General features: G+C 39.5%; 3 long non-coding RNA genes across 8 annotated transcripts in view; 2 read left to right on the forward strand and 1 right to left on the reverse strand.

The window, feature by feature from the left end:
* Positions 1–5,137, reverse strand: part of LOC127642423 (uncharacterized) — a 16,380-nt gene extending 11,243 nt beyond the window's left edge. For both annotated transcript variants that reach the window (XR_007970364.1, XR_007970365.1), the window contains exon 1: positions 5,041–5,137. This is a non-coding gene — a long non-coding RNA (uncharacterized LOC127642423). The remainder of the gene's footprint in view (positions 1–5,040) is intronic.
* Positions 5,138–7,523: 2,386 nt separating this feature from the next.
* On the forward strand, positions 7,524–10,893 carry LOC127642421 (uncharacterized). Of its 2 annotated transcripts, XR_007970362.1 has the most exons (4): positions 7,524–7,566; positions 7,786–7,850; positions 8,008–8,061; positions 10,809–10,893. It is a non-coding gene; the product is annotated as an uncharacterized LOC127642421 (long non-coding RNA). The 2 variants fall into 2 exon arrangements; XR_007970361.1 differs by lacking the exon at positions 7,524–7,566 and having other exon boundaries at positions 7,577–7,850.
* A 161-nt stretch (positions 10,894–11,054) lies between these two features.
* The window catches only part of LOC127642420 (uncharacterized), a 68,277-nt gene continuing 64,331 nt past the window's right edge, over positions 11,055–15,000 (forward strand). For 2 of the 4 annotated variants that reach the window (XR_007970360.1, XR_007970355.1), the window contains exon 1: positions 11,055–11,126. This is a non-coding gene — a long non-coding RNA (uncharacterized LOC127642420). Of the gene's footprint in view, positions 11,127–11,261; positions 11,322–11,900; positions 11,958–12,113; positions 12,174–12,858; positions 12,919–15,000 lie in introns of those variants that run through there. The other 2 variants (XR_007970357.1, XR_007970358.1) reach the window with 2 other exon arrangements.

A 15,000-nucleotide genomic window follows, 5' to 3' on the forward strand; every position in this document is an offset into this window, starting at 1 on the left:
GAGCGATCGTTCCCAAACTTTGCACACGCTATCGGGGTCTTTCCACGAGAAACATATTACACTTTTGTGTGTCCCGCCCCAGGGAACCCCTATTATTACCGTATAAATATGCTTAATATGGTCGGGCCAATATAAAGCCTCTGTGAAAGGAGCACGTTTTAGGCCGCCGTGTTGGCTACGAACGAGCGATCGTTCCCAAACTTTGCACACACAATCGGGGTCTTTCCACGAGAAACATATTACACTTTTGTGTGCCCAGGCCCAGGGGAACACATTTTATTACAGTAATAATATGCTTAATATAGTCTGATTCTATTAAGCCTCTGTTAAATGATTACATTTAAGGCCGCCGCGTTGGCTACTGAACGAGCGATCGTTCCCAAACTTTGCACACACAATCGGGGTCTTCCCACGAGAAACATATTACACTTTTGTGTGCCCAGCCCCATGGGAACCCGTTTTATTACAGTCAAAATATGCTTAATATAGTCGAGCCTATATAAAGCCTCTGTGAAAGGAGCACGTTTTAGGCCGGCGTGTTGGCTACTGAACGAGCGATCGTTCCCAAACTTTGCACACGCTATCGGGGTCTTTCCACGAGAAACATATTACACTTTTGTGTGTCCCGCCCCAGGGAACCCCTATTATTACCGTATAAATATGCTTAATATGGTCGGGCCAATATAAAGCCTCTGTGAAAGGAGCACGTTTTAGGCCGCCGTGTTGGCTACTGAACGAGCGATCGTTCCCAAACTTTGCACACGCTATCGGGGTCTTTCCACGAGAAACATATTACACTTTTGTGTGTCCCGCCCCAGTGGAACCGTTTTATTACATTTATGCTTAATATAGGCGGCATGCTTAATATGGAGTGGTGGTGGTGGTGTAGTGGACTAAAGCACATCACTGGTAATCAGAAGGTTGCTGGTTCGATCCCCACAGCCACTACCATTGTGTCCTTGAGCAAGACACTTAATCCAAGTTGCTCGGGGAATTGTCCCTGTAATAAGTGCACTGTAAGTCGCTTTGGATAAAAGCGTCTGCCAAATGCATAAATGTAAATGTCAATTTCTGCTTGGCACCGCTGAGGTCACAAAAGAGCTGCCGCTAGCATGTCAGGGAGTCACTTTACCTGATCGAGCTCACTCACAGACTGTGTCTGACCGCATGGCTACCTGTCGGTGCATCACAAAATGGGTGGTTTTCATCCCTATATCCCATAACCTAACCTAACTTCTTAACATAACCAACTTCTAAGCTAATAAAAGTCAAATGTATCATCAAGGCACCATGCTTACGCAAATTAAGATTGCATCACTTTATTCATCTTTAACTGTAAACTTAACCAACTTCTGAACATGACACATTTCCAAACTAAATGCAAGTCACACTGATCAAAAAGACACAACATTTACACAATATAGAGCAAGTTAGACCGTAGGAGAAGTCTGTATTTGAGTCTAAATCAAAACTCTTAAGACCGATCGAGGACAAAGCCAATCAGACAGCTAGAGGATCACATATAGAACACGTATACAACGTTTAAAAAAAAATCGGACCAACGGAACCAAAGTTAAAGAAGATGGCGTGTTTGCCATCGGTGGTTTCTATCCTCTGTCCTGCTCTGGCCTGACCGAGGGCTGCCACGGGCCCCGAAAACACTCCACTCAAACCTACGCCGATCGACTCCAAACGCCCCCAAACGCGCTCCTAGCACGGTCCCCGGGACGCCACCGGGACGCCAGCGGGAAACCAACCACGCTGTCAAATTCCGCTACAGCACGCACCATATATAATGCGGGCCATAGCGAAGCCCCGTATCTCCGCGAGCGTACCTCCCAGAGTCACGGGGCCAATGCTGGTCTTCTCGGCAACCCCCAGGCCCACACCGCCAGCACCTTCAGAACAGCAGCCACCCACAGACAAACATTTTTCTATAGACTGACATTGTATGGACTGCCGCCCAGCGGCGGGGCCAAGCTATTACCACGTGCTGGTGGTTGGGAGCAGAGGGATTCAAGCCTTTAAGTTGCATTTTTAAACTTTGAAGGGTCGTTACAAATGTAAATCTTTGTGCGCTCCCTAGACGTTTACAATTCGAGAGCCCGCTGGTGGATTGTTCCCTTCAATCGATTCCTTGAGTTTTCTTCAGTTGGTCTTAAAAAGGCTTTGAAGTGTGAAAACCCGTCGCAAAACCACAAAGTTACAATTTTAACTCACTGGAGCCTCAGCCATTTCACGTATCGCTATTTATTGTTATTATATTGTTTTTAAAGCTCCTCTTGTCACAATAAAATTCATCATCCCTTCACTTGTGAACTCATTTCTAAAATGCAACGGTTATCCGGCTTCATCAAGTTGGCAGAGGTGTGGACTCGAGTCGCGTGACTTGGACTTGACTTGGACTTGACTCGGACTCGAGTCACTAATTTGATGACTTGCGACTCGACTCGATAGAATTAAAAAAGACTTGCGACTCGACTTAGACTTTGACAGCAATGACTTGCAACTTGACTTGGACTTCAGCCGTCTGACTTGGAAATACTTATACTTTTTAAAACCAAAGATAAGAGTTGTATAATTAAAAAATGTGCAGTAAATCAACGATTAATTTCCCAAATAGACGATTCATTTGATTTTCAAATCTGCATTTCAACGCTCCATATTCAACCAATCAGCTTCCACGAAAGCTGGACCAAGTTTGAAGACCGCGGCATGCATTTAAGGACTAGGACACAGCAAAAATTATACCAAAGGTGATATAATTGGGATATATTGAATACAGCGTTAAAGGCAACAAAAGGATTGCGACATGTAGAACCTGTGGTTACAAAATTACAGACACCTCGTCGACAACGTCCAATTTTGTGAGGAATCTGAAAATCCACAGACAGAGGTAAGTTGATTTACAGGCTAACAAAGTCTGCATATTGAACCGCAAACTTTTACTGCGGTCGGTAGCATTTAACGTTTTATAGCAATTGGTGTAATGGACAAAATCTTCCCGGTGTTTTATTACCCTGTTGTATGACCTCGATAAAGGAACGCCATTTATTGTGACCACACACGTTGGTGCTTTTTGAGCATAACTGGTTAAAATGTGCATGTAAACACACTCATTCTTTTGCGGACGTGCTGGTCCTCTGTCACGCGTTTAGCTATATTTATTTAATTATATTGGTCGTGGTTCTAAAAATCACAAATCCGATCATTTACTCGGTTTGCGGCACTTTACAGTATAGAACTCGTATATGCAACTTAAATGTCTGCCCTTAGCCACTGCCTGGTAATATTTCAGATTTCACTCACCAGTTCAGCACGTTCAGCGTCCTTTCACAGCGTGTTTATAGTAAAAGTTTGGTTTGCCTTAATGTGTGTCCAAAGATAAGATCCATGTATCATCTTTATTACCCTCTTTGGTCTTTACGGGTAGATATCGATAAAAAAAAAGAAAGATAAAATTAGATTTTAAATTAGAAACTTCTAGATAAAATTAGTATACATTTACTATAGTAATTAATACTCTGACACTAATTTGGGCAAAGCGCACTAATGACTTCTTTAAGACTTGAAGCTAAAAGTTGACGATTTGTAAATTGACTTGGACTTGACTTGGGACTTGCCTGCCTTGACTTGGGACTTGCCTGCCTTGACTTGGGACTTGCCTGCCTTGACTTGGGACTTCACTCGGGACTTTAATGCAATGACTTGAGACTTACTTGTGACTTGGAAAACAATGACTTGGTCCCACCTCTGCAAGTTGGACACGTGGAGAGTTGCAATGTCAAGTCACTTTTTCTGGTTGACTGTAACTTCTATATTATGTCTTTGACGGGCATAAAAAACAAAAAATCATTGAAAAGTCAAAAAATGCTTTCATTGTTCAACCTTATATTATTTTTATTATTTATTATTATTTTTTTGGCTGTTCATGTTCTGCAATTTTGGACACAATTTAATGTAAGACCTTGGCATGATTATTAATAAAAAAATAAATTAAAAAAAGTTATCTTTAAGGAAATCTGAATTGATGTGTTGTTATTGTAATCGATGACTCAGCGATTGAACCGCTGAATGGGCTTTATTGGATTTCGCAGATTTCATTTCAAAGGGCAAAACGCCCCTAACAAGTGTGTCATCTCATTATCGTGGCAAGATTCGATGCCGTTTTTATTCTTAAAAGTTTTTCAAGTCCTTCGGTTATTTTCTGATGCATTTGTTTTTGGAACAATTTCTTTAATAGGCTATATTTACTGGACTCAAGTCTGCTCTGCTCGCAACACAATAATCTCCTCCTCACAAGCATGCCCCGATAAGTTTCATGAAATGATAATAATAATAAAGGATTGAGTTTATCCCACCCAACAATTCCTACAAAAACATTTCAGCGTTCTTGTGAAAAATGCGTTCATTACCACGTCTCCATTACAGTCGTATTCATGCAAATCTTAAAGGCGTGCATGTGACATTTTTAAACCACTCACAACCTACGTGCAAAAGACTCTTCTACCTTTTCAGCGCTACATTTCCATTGCTCTCTTCTTCTGTTCATCTCTGCTCGTCACATGAATGCAGACGGAATTCTGAATTCGATGACACCAAGCTTGGCAAAATCGGACCGACCGTCCTAAAGATTTATCTGTGAAACAATCCAGCCAATCAGATTCGATATGCAAATGAGGGTGGACATAATGAGGGTGGAAGTCGTTTTACCTCTATACCTAACCCTAACCCTAACCCTAACCTAACCCTAACCCTAACCCTAACCCTATCCTAACCCTAACCTAACCCTAACCCTAACCCTAACCCTAACCCTAACCCTAACCCTAACCCTAACCCTAACCCTAACCCTAACGTCTGTTTCCTTGATGGTGTTGCTGAAGGAATTTAGTGGACAAAAAAAAAAAAAAAAATTGTATGACCAACATATTCTTCTTTAAATTGATCCAGTAAGACTTTTAAATGCATCAGATTAGACATACAGAGCACCTGTATTCTTTAAATGAAGGCAAATCATTTTCCACACACAGAACGGATTACCTTTCTGTGATGAAAAAGCCTTTTTCCTTGAAATACACTGCCAGGGAATCACAGGATGGGTCCTCCTTGACAATTTCCCTCACCTCTGAAATATTCAGTGTCCTTGCCTCTCTTGCCCAATTCCTCTGTGACTGTTTGGCCCTCAAGACTTCTTCCTCAATGAACTGATCATCTGCATCTTTCAAGCATGATGTTTTCAGATGTTGAGCAATTTTAGTCTGGGGCTTGCAGCACAACAGGCAGTAAACAAGGCGATTGGAAGGATTCCTGCACACAACACAAATCAAATGAGTTTCTGATCATTTCACTGTGACACAACAGACATTAAAATTACAACATGTTTAACAGTAAGAGCCATGCAGTTATAAGAATTATAATAGAATTATATATTTAATTTAATAGTGCCTTTCCAGAGCTCAAGGATGCTACACAATAAAGAAAACTAACAAAAACGCCATATAGACAATTAAATGGACAGCCAACAGTTGCCCAGCCAGAACAAAAACAAATGCAGTTGCATATAGCAGATCAAATTGGGCAATCAATTAGACATATCAATCCTGTACAAAAGAACACATAACATCATGTAGACAGTAGAGAAATTGTAAGCAGTGGAATATAAACGTAGAGAGAGAGAGAGAGAGAGAGAGAGAGAGAGAGAGAGAGAGATGCTTTATCATTTTTGTAAATAAATCAAAACTTACATTTTTTAGAAGTACAGTACGCTTGGTATTTCTACAGTGATGACGAGCTTCTTCTCCGTTTCTCCGCATTGATTTAACAGTGACGTCAGCTGAAGTTCAAAAAGGTCTCTAAAAGGTCAGGATAAGTTCAGATGACGTCATCGAACCTTGGCGTGACCTTATCAAACGAGTCTCTCTTAAAAAAAAAAAAAAACGAGTCTCTCTTGAAGTTTCTCTTGCATTAGGGCGTTCGTTGTGATGTAGTCCTAATTTAGAGCGTTTTACTATTTTTCGCACCTGTTGCACTATAGCTTTTGAAGATAGCCACACTTTGAAGGTCTGGCCCCACTCACCTGAGCACCCAAATCCCGTTTTAAGTAGCCTACTGCTGTGACAATATATCCAACCATTTGAAAGCGTTTGGATGGGACCTGACATTAACAGGGCAGCTATAGCCTACTCGAATTTTATTATTATTTGAGCAAAAAGGGAATTCCATTTTTGGAAAAGTTTTAGCGGTTTCAGTTTTTAAAAGTCTATGGTTCTAATTGTTTGATGCTTGAAAGGGTTTTCATACAAAACTTTACATCAGTAGCCTATTATTGGATGTGTAATACATACAGGCATTTCGTTCTTGTTTTGTGAATATCCAGCAAATAAAGAGGCTAGAAAGTCCATATGTCATGAAACTAGAAGTACAAATCAGTTGTAAATGTTTAGTAATATTGATCTACATTGTGTGGTTATATGAGAGAGTATATATTAATAAAAAGAGTTTCAATATAAGCGTTTCATGCACTCAGCGAAGAGACTTGTAATGAGCTTTAGTTACGCGTGTATTCTGTGTATTATATTGCGCAACTGTAGTGAGCACGCATCCAAGTCTTGCGCACATCATTACACTTGTGAGCATCCATGTAGTGACAAAAATAGCTGAAGTTATTCGATTAAATGTTATAAAATGATAATGATTATTTATGAAACATTGCATTCCCCACGCCACCGATTTTCAGAAGTTATGTCATTTGAAAATGCCCGATTAAATCTCCCACCATCATGTGGAAAAATTGTGAATTACGCACTGTTCAGAATGCCGTTTTATAAATTGTTAAAAACACATTGATACATTTTTTATAATACACTGTTGAGGACCACCCACCCCCTCCCCCTCTGTTTTTCTCAAGTACAAATTATTAATTACTACTTCAATCTGAAAGTAATACAAAATTACTTACTGTTCATTTTGTTAAATCAACAAACTGTTTAATATTCAAAACAAATGAAGAAGGATATATAAATATATTCGCGTGTCTGTGTGTGTGTAAACATGTATGTTTATGTGAGTGTGTACAAATAATATATTAAATAATGAACATTTTAAACAAATAAATAAATACAAAATGTAGCCTAACAAATAAAAGAGCCTAAAACCAAGCAAACATAATATTCAGCCATTTAATAAAATTAAATCCTACGGCTTTTCTTCCACCATTTTCTTTAGCCTTTCTTCTGAATTTTTAAGCTCAGTTATTAGCAGTTGTACTTTTAAATGATCTAATTCAGGGTGCAAGACAAGTAATGCAACAATCCAAACAATATTACGTCAATTATTCATTCATATTATTGAAGGAATGTGTTATTCGTTATTATTATTAAATGTCATAATGTTTTATTTCAAACGCTACCACTGAGCGAACAGTTTACTGTTGTCAATCGCTTCTCTGGGATTGATTGGCTGCTGTCTCTTTTGCACACTAATGATTGGCGGATGCCAGCAGCAGGTTCCGCCTACTCGTTTCCTTTCCCTTCCGCTGATGTTTCACATAATATCCACTTACTGGAGGTACCGGTAAACGCTTGAAAGTATACTATACGTAAAACGAATATTAATGTTCATCATTAATATAAAATGTTGCATGTATTGCATGTCCATACATGTACAAATTGTCCGTGTATTCTTCATTAGGATTGACACATGATGTGTTAATAGCGAAACGCACTGTATAAGACACATGATCGCGCACACACCCACACACACATTAAATATTGTGATTTTTGACAGACATGCAGAGGCAGGCAGCCATCAATCCTTGTTCCTCAAGCCAGGATGAAGACATTTTTTTTACTGTGAGCGCATGTTTGCATGATGTTAATTTGCTTGTGTTAGGAATGACAGCACAATCACATTATATTTGCATTTCAGCATTCAATACAACCTTATATTACAAGACACACTTACACAAGGAAAAAAGATTTTAATGGTGATCTTTTGCTTTTTTGTTAGCCTCAACAGCCTGACCCTCCTGCTTCAGTTCCTAATGAGGACAGAGATTATCCTGTGAGTAGATGTTGGTTGTTGTCAAATATAATGTTATTGAATTATAAAATGACATTATTTTAATTACATTTACTTGCATTCCTTGCCACTGCCTTTGCTCACTGGTAGATTTAACATAAGTAAATATAAGCTGAAAAGCTGCTTTGGAAACAAATGCATTGTGAAAAGCAATATTTAAATTGAAATCAAACTATATGCTGTTTGAAGTTTTCATTTTCTATTAACTGGACTTACATTTACATTTATTCATTTGGCTGATGCTTTTATCCAAAGCGACTTACAAAAGAGGAATACATTATAAGCTGAATCATTTTAAGGAGGCAGTGGTACGAAAAGTGCCGTATTACAAAGTTTCACTTGGATCAGAATAGTAATATTCAAGACAGATTAAAGTGCAACAATATTTATTATTGTAGTGACTGGATAAGTGCTCATGAAAAAGATGTGTTTTTTGAAGACAGAAAGCGAGTCAGCTTAAAAGATGTAGCTGTGAAGGTCATTCCATCAAAGTGGAACGATGAAGCCGAAAGTCCGGGACAGGGTTTTGGTGCCTCTTTTGTTGGTACAACAAGGCGACATTCTTTAGCCGACCGCAGATGGGAACGTAGCCTTGAATTTGATATGTGCATCAACTGGCTGCCAGTGAAGAGAGACAAGGAGTGGTGTAACATGCGCTCTCTTTTGTTCATTAAAGACCAGATGTGCTGCTGCATTCTGGATCATTTGCATGGGTATAATTGTGCATGCAGGAGGCCTGTAATGAGAGTGTTACAGTAGTCCAGTCTAGTTATGACAAGTGACTGAACAAGAAGTTGTGTGGCAAGTTCAGAGAGGAAGGGTTTAATCTTACTGGTATTGTAGAGTGTATGTCTTTGAGGTGTGGTCTGTGAAATTTAGTTTCTGATATCTGACCATTTTGGAAGTCGTTACTGTAGTTGAACCCAGCTGCATGGTGATGTTGTGTTCAACAGCAGGGTTGGCTGTAAGGACAAGGAGTTCGGTCTTGGCTGGGTTAAGTTGCAGGTGGTGTTTCTTCATCCAGGCAGAGATGTCTGCCAAACGGGCAGAGATTTGAGCAGCCACTGTGGTATCGTCGGGCTGGAAAGACAAGTAGAGTTAGCGTGTCAACAGCGTAGCAGTGGTAGGAGAAACCATGTGCCTGAATGATAGGTCCCAGTGATATTGTGTATATAGAGAAGAGGAGTGGCCCATGCACTGAGCCATGAGGTACCCCAGTAAGTAGCTGATGTGGCTTGGACACCTCACCTCTCCAGGCTACCTTGAAAGACCAACCGGAGGGATAGGAATTGGACCAGTCAAGCTCAGTTTCTGCAATGCCCAGAGACAAGAGGATGGAGAGTAGGATCTGATGGTTTTAATGCGTCAAAGGCTGCAGAAAGGTCCAGCAGAATCAGAATGGATGATCTGGATCCAGCTTTCGCCTGTGTCAGCGACTCAGTGACAGACAGCAGGGCAGGCTCGGTGGAGTGTCCACTTTGAAGCCTGACTGATTGTCATCCAGCAGCTTGTTCTGTGAGAGATAGGCAGAGAATTGATTGAAAACTGCCCTTTCAAGTGCCATGAAAGGGACAAGAGAGACTGATCTGTAGTGTTCTACTTGTGTGGGGTTAAGTGCAGGTTTTTTCAGTAGCGGGATTACTCGAGCCTGCTTATATGTAGTGGGAAAAGTGTCTATAAGTCGAGATGTGTTAATTATGTGTGTGCAGGTAGGATGGACGGAGAGATGGCCTAGAGAAGGTGGCAAGGAATGGGGTCAAGGGAACCGGTGATTGGGTGGTTGGAGAGGAGGAGTTTAGAGACATCAACGTCAGTCAGAGGAGAGACCATAGAAACAGAAGAGCTGTAAAATAAATTTTGTGTGGGGAAGAGAAGTAGAGACAGCAGTGGAAAAGCACGAGGGTGAAAGAGAACGGAGTTTACGGTGAAAGGAAACCAAATGCTGAGTCTGTTTTAATATAAATGGGAGAGTCATGTTTTGAATAGAACAAAGTAGCGATCAGAGACCTGTAAAGGCGTAACAAGAATATTTGAGTAGGTACAGTTACATGTAAAAATGATCTGTGAGTTGATGTAGTGCTTAGTCTTTCCGAGTCAAGCGAGGCCAGAAGACCATGAAGTTCAGTGGCCTGTGGCTTGTCTTGGTGTATGTTGAAATCTCCAAGAACCACAAGTGGCCTATCATACACTTGAGGACAGCAGGACATCCAACTCTTCAAGAAAGTTTGCCATCTGACATAGAGGGTAATAGATGACAACAACGTATATTTTTGGGGTTGCATTGTAATAATAGCTTGGAATTCAAAATAATTATTATTACATAGAGAAGAAGAGTGTGGTGAAAATGTCCAGTTGTTTGGAATGAGTAAACCTGTTCCCCAACCCCTACTGTTGTGTCAAGGGGTGTGAGAGAAGGAGAAGTTGTTTGAGAGAGCAGAGGTTGCTGTATCCTCTGGACATATCCATGTTTCTGTCAGTGCAAGGATCCTGAGGGTTGACTGTGTGATGAAGGGTGGAATGAAGTCAGCTTTGCTCACAGATGACTGGCAGTTCCAGAGTCACACTGAGAAAGAGAGTGGAGCAGGCTTCTTTTTTTTTTGCACATTTGCATAACTTATACATGCAATAGAGAATAACCAGTATATTTATCACTTTAATTATTTGCCATTCAAACACAATCAATGCCATTGATTCAAATTTTGCGTCTGTCGTTTCTGTATGAACATCAGCTTTTGGAATTGTATCACTCTGCCTCTGAAGAGCAGGAAGAGGAGCAGTTCAATTTGGAAGACACTCCTCTAGAATTCCAGCAGTTTCAGTAATGTAAGTACATATTTAGAAGTTCAATATTAAGAGTATACAGTTTGACTACATCATTCATTTTACTGTCATTCATGTATCACTCATTATTATTGAAAAAGTTTATTCCACAACAAATCAAATTTTCTTTCATTTTCCCTTCTCTGTTTTTTCAGTTCGGTGAGGAAATCAGATTGAGGGACAGGCCAACACTACGCCAGTTGCCCATATTCTGTCCAGAGTGTGATGTAAGTCCATGTGTGCATGATGTTGTCTTCTTTATGATGTTGACTTTTAAGTCATTCATCAGATATATTTATTCAGATACAACACCTCACAGGGAATACGCGTGTTGTTCTTTTTTTTATCTTGCAATCCTGTAGACGATTCTATTTCCCTTCAGTCCCGATGAGGATCGACAGGATACTCGTCCTGCTTCATCTGTGAGTACATACTCTGGGGGAGCGATACCATACCAAGTTAGGTGTTGGAGGGGCGGCTGACGCTATCTCCTGGCTCGCATGTCACGTCTCTGCTCTACTTAATCCGATAAGGAATTGAAGTATAGACATTGCAGGGGCAGTAGGCATAGTTTGATTTCTAACAGAGTAAAGGGATGGAATATAGGGTAGCTCAGCTCATTAATGGTGTGGGTTGGGGAGTGATCCCTGGTGAAATGGCTTGTCTGAAGGCACTGACAGAGGTATACAGGCAGTAGTGCCCAACAGGTTTAAACATCACCCTGTGCATTTGAATGTATGAGTGATATTAATATGATGAGTGATGAATGGCTGAAGAATAACATTACTTTTACAGTCATTCCTTTAAAACAGTGTTTTAACACATATAACAGACCATGTAGTAAAGTGAGAAGAACATGTTTACAAGTTACTGAATATACTGTTTGATGAAGGCTATACTACATCATTCCTTGAATCCTTTCATTGTCATTCGTGTACCAATCACTGTGACACTGTCAATGATTTATTTTTTATATTTTATGTTTTCGAATACTTCATTAGCAGGAGGCCTCAGCTGCAGGAAATAGACCAGGCATCGGTCATTGGAGCTTTTCCAGTGTGAGTTCATGTCTTTGATGTTAACATGCTGTGTGTGACAAATGAGCAAACAAAATGTTTTGCCCCCACTGATATGTCATATAAGTTTTATTCAGATACAACACAATACAGGGAATACATGTGTTTTGATCGTTTTTGTGTCTTGCAATCCTGTAGACTGTTTTATTTCCCCACACCCCCAATGAGGAACAAGAGGACACTCATCCTGCTTCAACTGTGAGTACATATTGTACCACTATTTTTTATTATTACTATTGTACTCCCCTCGTGGTGGCGCAGTGACTCAATCTGGGAGGCGGAGGACGAACCTCATTTGCCACCGTGTCTGAGATTGTCAACCCACGCAACTTATCACGTGGCTTGTTGGGAACGTTACCGCGGAGACATAGCGTGTGTGAAGGCTTCACGCTATTCTCCGCCACATCCACGCACAACTCACCACACGCCATCCCCAGAGCGAACCACATTATAGCGACCGTGAGGAGGTTACCCTTTTAGACCCTTTACCCTCTGTAGCAACCGGGCCAACCTGGTTGCTTATGAGACCTGGCTCGAGTCACTCAGCACACACTGGATTCGAACCTGTGACTCCAAGGGAGGTAGTCAGCATCTGTACTCGCTGAGATACCCAGGCCCCCCATACTGTACTACTATTAATGCATGAGTGATATTACTAAGATGAGTGATGAATAGCAAATTTTGATTTGTTTTGTGCTTTACACAAGACACTTTATTTCAAAGTAGCTTTACAGAAAATTAAGCTGTCATTTTTAAATCTATTCTTTAAAACAGGCTTTTATTGACTGAATTTACAACACAATAACATGTTTTAAAAAGTATTTCAAAGCAGAAAAGTACTGATAACAACCTCATGTTTTTCTTTTCTTCTTCTTTCCAAAAGGTTGCCACTGTCAGCGAAGTAGATGAAGAAAATGTAAAAAATAAATAAATAATTGTTTCATTCAGTGTGTTTTTTGTGACAAACAAACAGTGTTATAATTTTGCAATACCTTTTTAACTCATTGTTTTCCACAAAAGGAGTTGTTATAAATAAACCAAAAATGGTAATTTAAAAATTTAAGAAAAACAAATAAAACATTTAACTGCAAGCGGCAGTTGTCGGAGTCCAAGCATATATGGCGAAATTACTAAATTAATCAACTTTCAATTTCTTTTAGCGATTATGCAAAATTGATATTTTCTTAAGATATAGAGCGCCCTAGCATCAAAAATGAAAGGAACTTAGCATGTTACCTCAACACTGTTCTCTTGTCCATGTGTACAAAGATTTGTTTGAAAATGGCACTCACAAGATACAGGCTAATTAGTCATTTTAGACCACGCCCCAAAACATATTTGTTTATATCTTCGGAAGAAGCTATTTTTGTTGATTTTCTTTAAATCTTTTTAAGAATATGTCAGCACTTGAACCAAAGAAGATGCACATTTAATTTGAACTTTGTCACTCAAACAACTGTGAAGTTACTGATGCTGTTTTGTTGTAGCGTCCCCTATGTGCCGAATTGTGCAAAACTTTGATTACATCTTCAAAATGTCCCGTTGACTCTGGATACTAACTTTGGTAAATAGTAAATATAGATCAATTAATCAATTTGCATTTAACTGAAGGAATTGTTTCTCTAATATATTTGGAACGATTTGACATACTTTTTTGTCAGGAGTGTCTGACAAATGCTGAGGTGCAAGGCGATTGTACTGCATTATAGCCATAGAAGCACACTGTTGGGCATGTACTGTCCAATAGTCCACAATATAACATTCATTAGCATTTAGTTAGTTGATTGGGTTCACTTTTTGTTATGTTAGTTATGATTATATTAACAATCCTGTGTTATTTAAGAGGATAAGAGATTTCAGTTGCAGAAATGTACTTTTTATGTTGGTCATGCATAACGTTAAGCAAATGTGCTTTGCCAGCAGGATCATTTTATTGTAAATGGTATTTAACATGAGCACAATATATAACTGGACACTTTCAGTGAAATGATGGTCTTTGGGACCTGACCATATTTATTTGCAAGACAAGAACACGTGTAGACGTGTCCTGAAGACATTTTCACGTATGGACATCTTCCTGAATTGCATGTGTGTGTGTGTGCGTATGGCGTGTGTGTTTAGTTTCTCATAGACAACAAGATTATTGTTTTTGTAAATTATGTGGCAGTGCAAATTTACAAAGTAGAATTTTTGTAAGTTAAAAAAAACTGATAACTCTTTGGATAAAAAGGAAAAGAAAAATGTGAATTAAAAAAAAAAAAAAACAGAATTTATGAATTGACAAAAAAGAAAATCAGCCCTCACAACATCACGGTCTTCAGTAAATTACCAGCCACTCACAAGGTTTAAGAATCAGTAGCAGCAAAAAGAGGACAGTCACAATAAAAAGGCAAATCATATTAATAAATGAACAGACAAAACAGTCTTTTTGTTAGGACTCAGGATACACTCTTGGGATCCAAAAGTCATATCTGGACATGGCCTGGGAAGAAGCCGGCCAATGCCTGTCGAGATACGTGAAGGCGCGACCAATGGCTTTGGAGATATAGGCTTTCAAATTTTTACCATGGTAAGCTGGTTAGGGCTCAGATATGCCATTTCTTTAATACAATTAACTGGAATCAATCAATACACCTCACTCACCATATCCACTTGCCAACTATCATTTAGACAAACTGATACAAACCTTTATATGTGAAACAGACATAATGCTAATTAAATAATGAGCCCGAGAGGTCAAACTTTACCATTCTTGTTTAAAAGGTAGTTTAAAAGTATCAGATGACTCTTGTAGTGCGTTCAAAGTCTCAAATTCACTCTCGTGTTCATAAAATACAGCATACCGAGTATACAAATGAAACAATCCAGCCAATCAGATTCGATATGCAAATGAGGGTGGAGATAATGAGGGTGAAAGTCATTTTTAACTCTATACCTAACCCCGCTCCTAACCAATTAACCCTCCCCTAACCCTACCTTCACACCTAACCCCGCCCCTAACAACTTAACCCTGTCCGTAAGCATA

The sequence above is a fragment of the Xyrauchen texanus genome, unplaced genomic scaffold (genome assembly GCF_025860055.1).
Source record: "Xyrauchen texanus isolate HMW12.3.18 unplaced genomic scaffold, RBS_HiC_50CHRs HiC_scaffold_61, whole genome shotgun sequence".
NCBI classification, from domain to species: Eukaryota; Metazoa; Chordata; class Actinopteri; order Cypriniformes; family Catostomidae; genus Xyrauchen; species Xyrauchen texanus.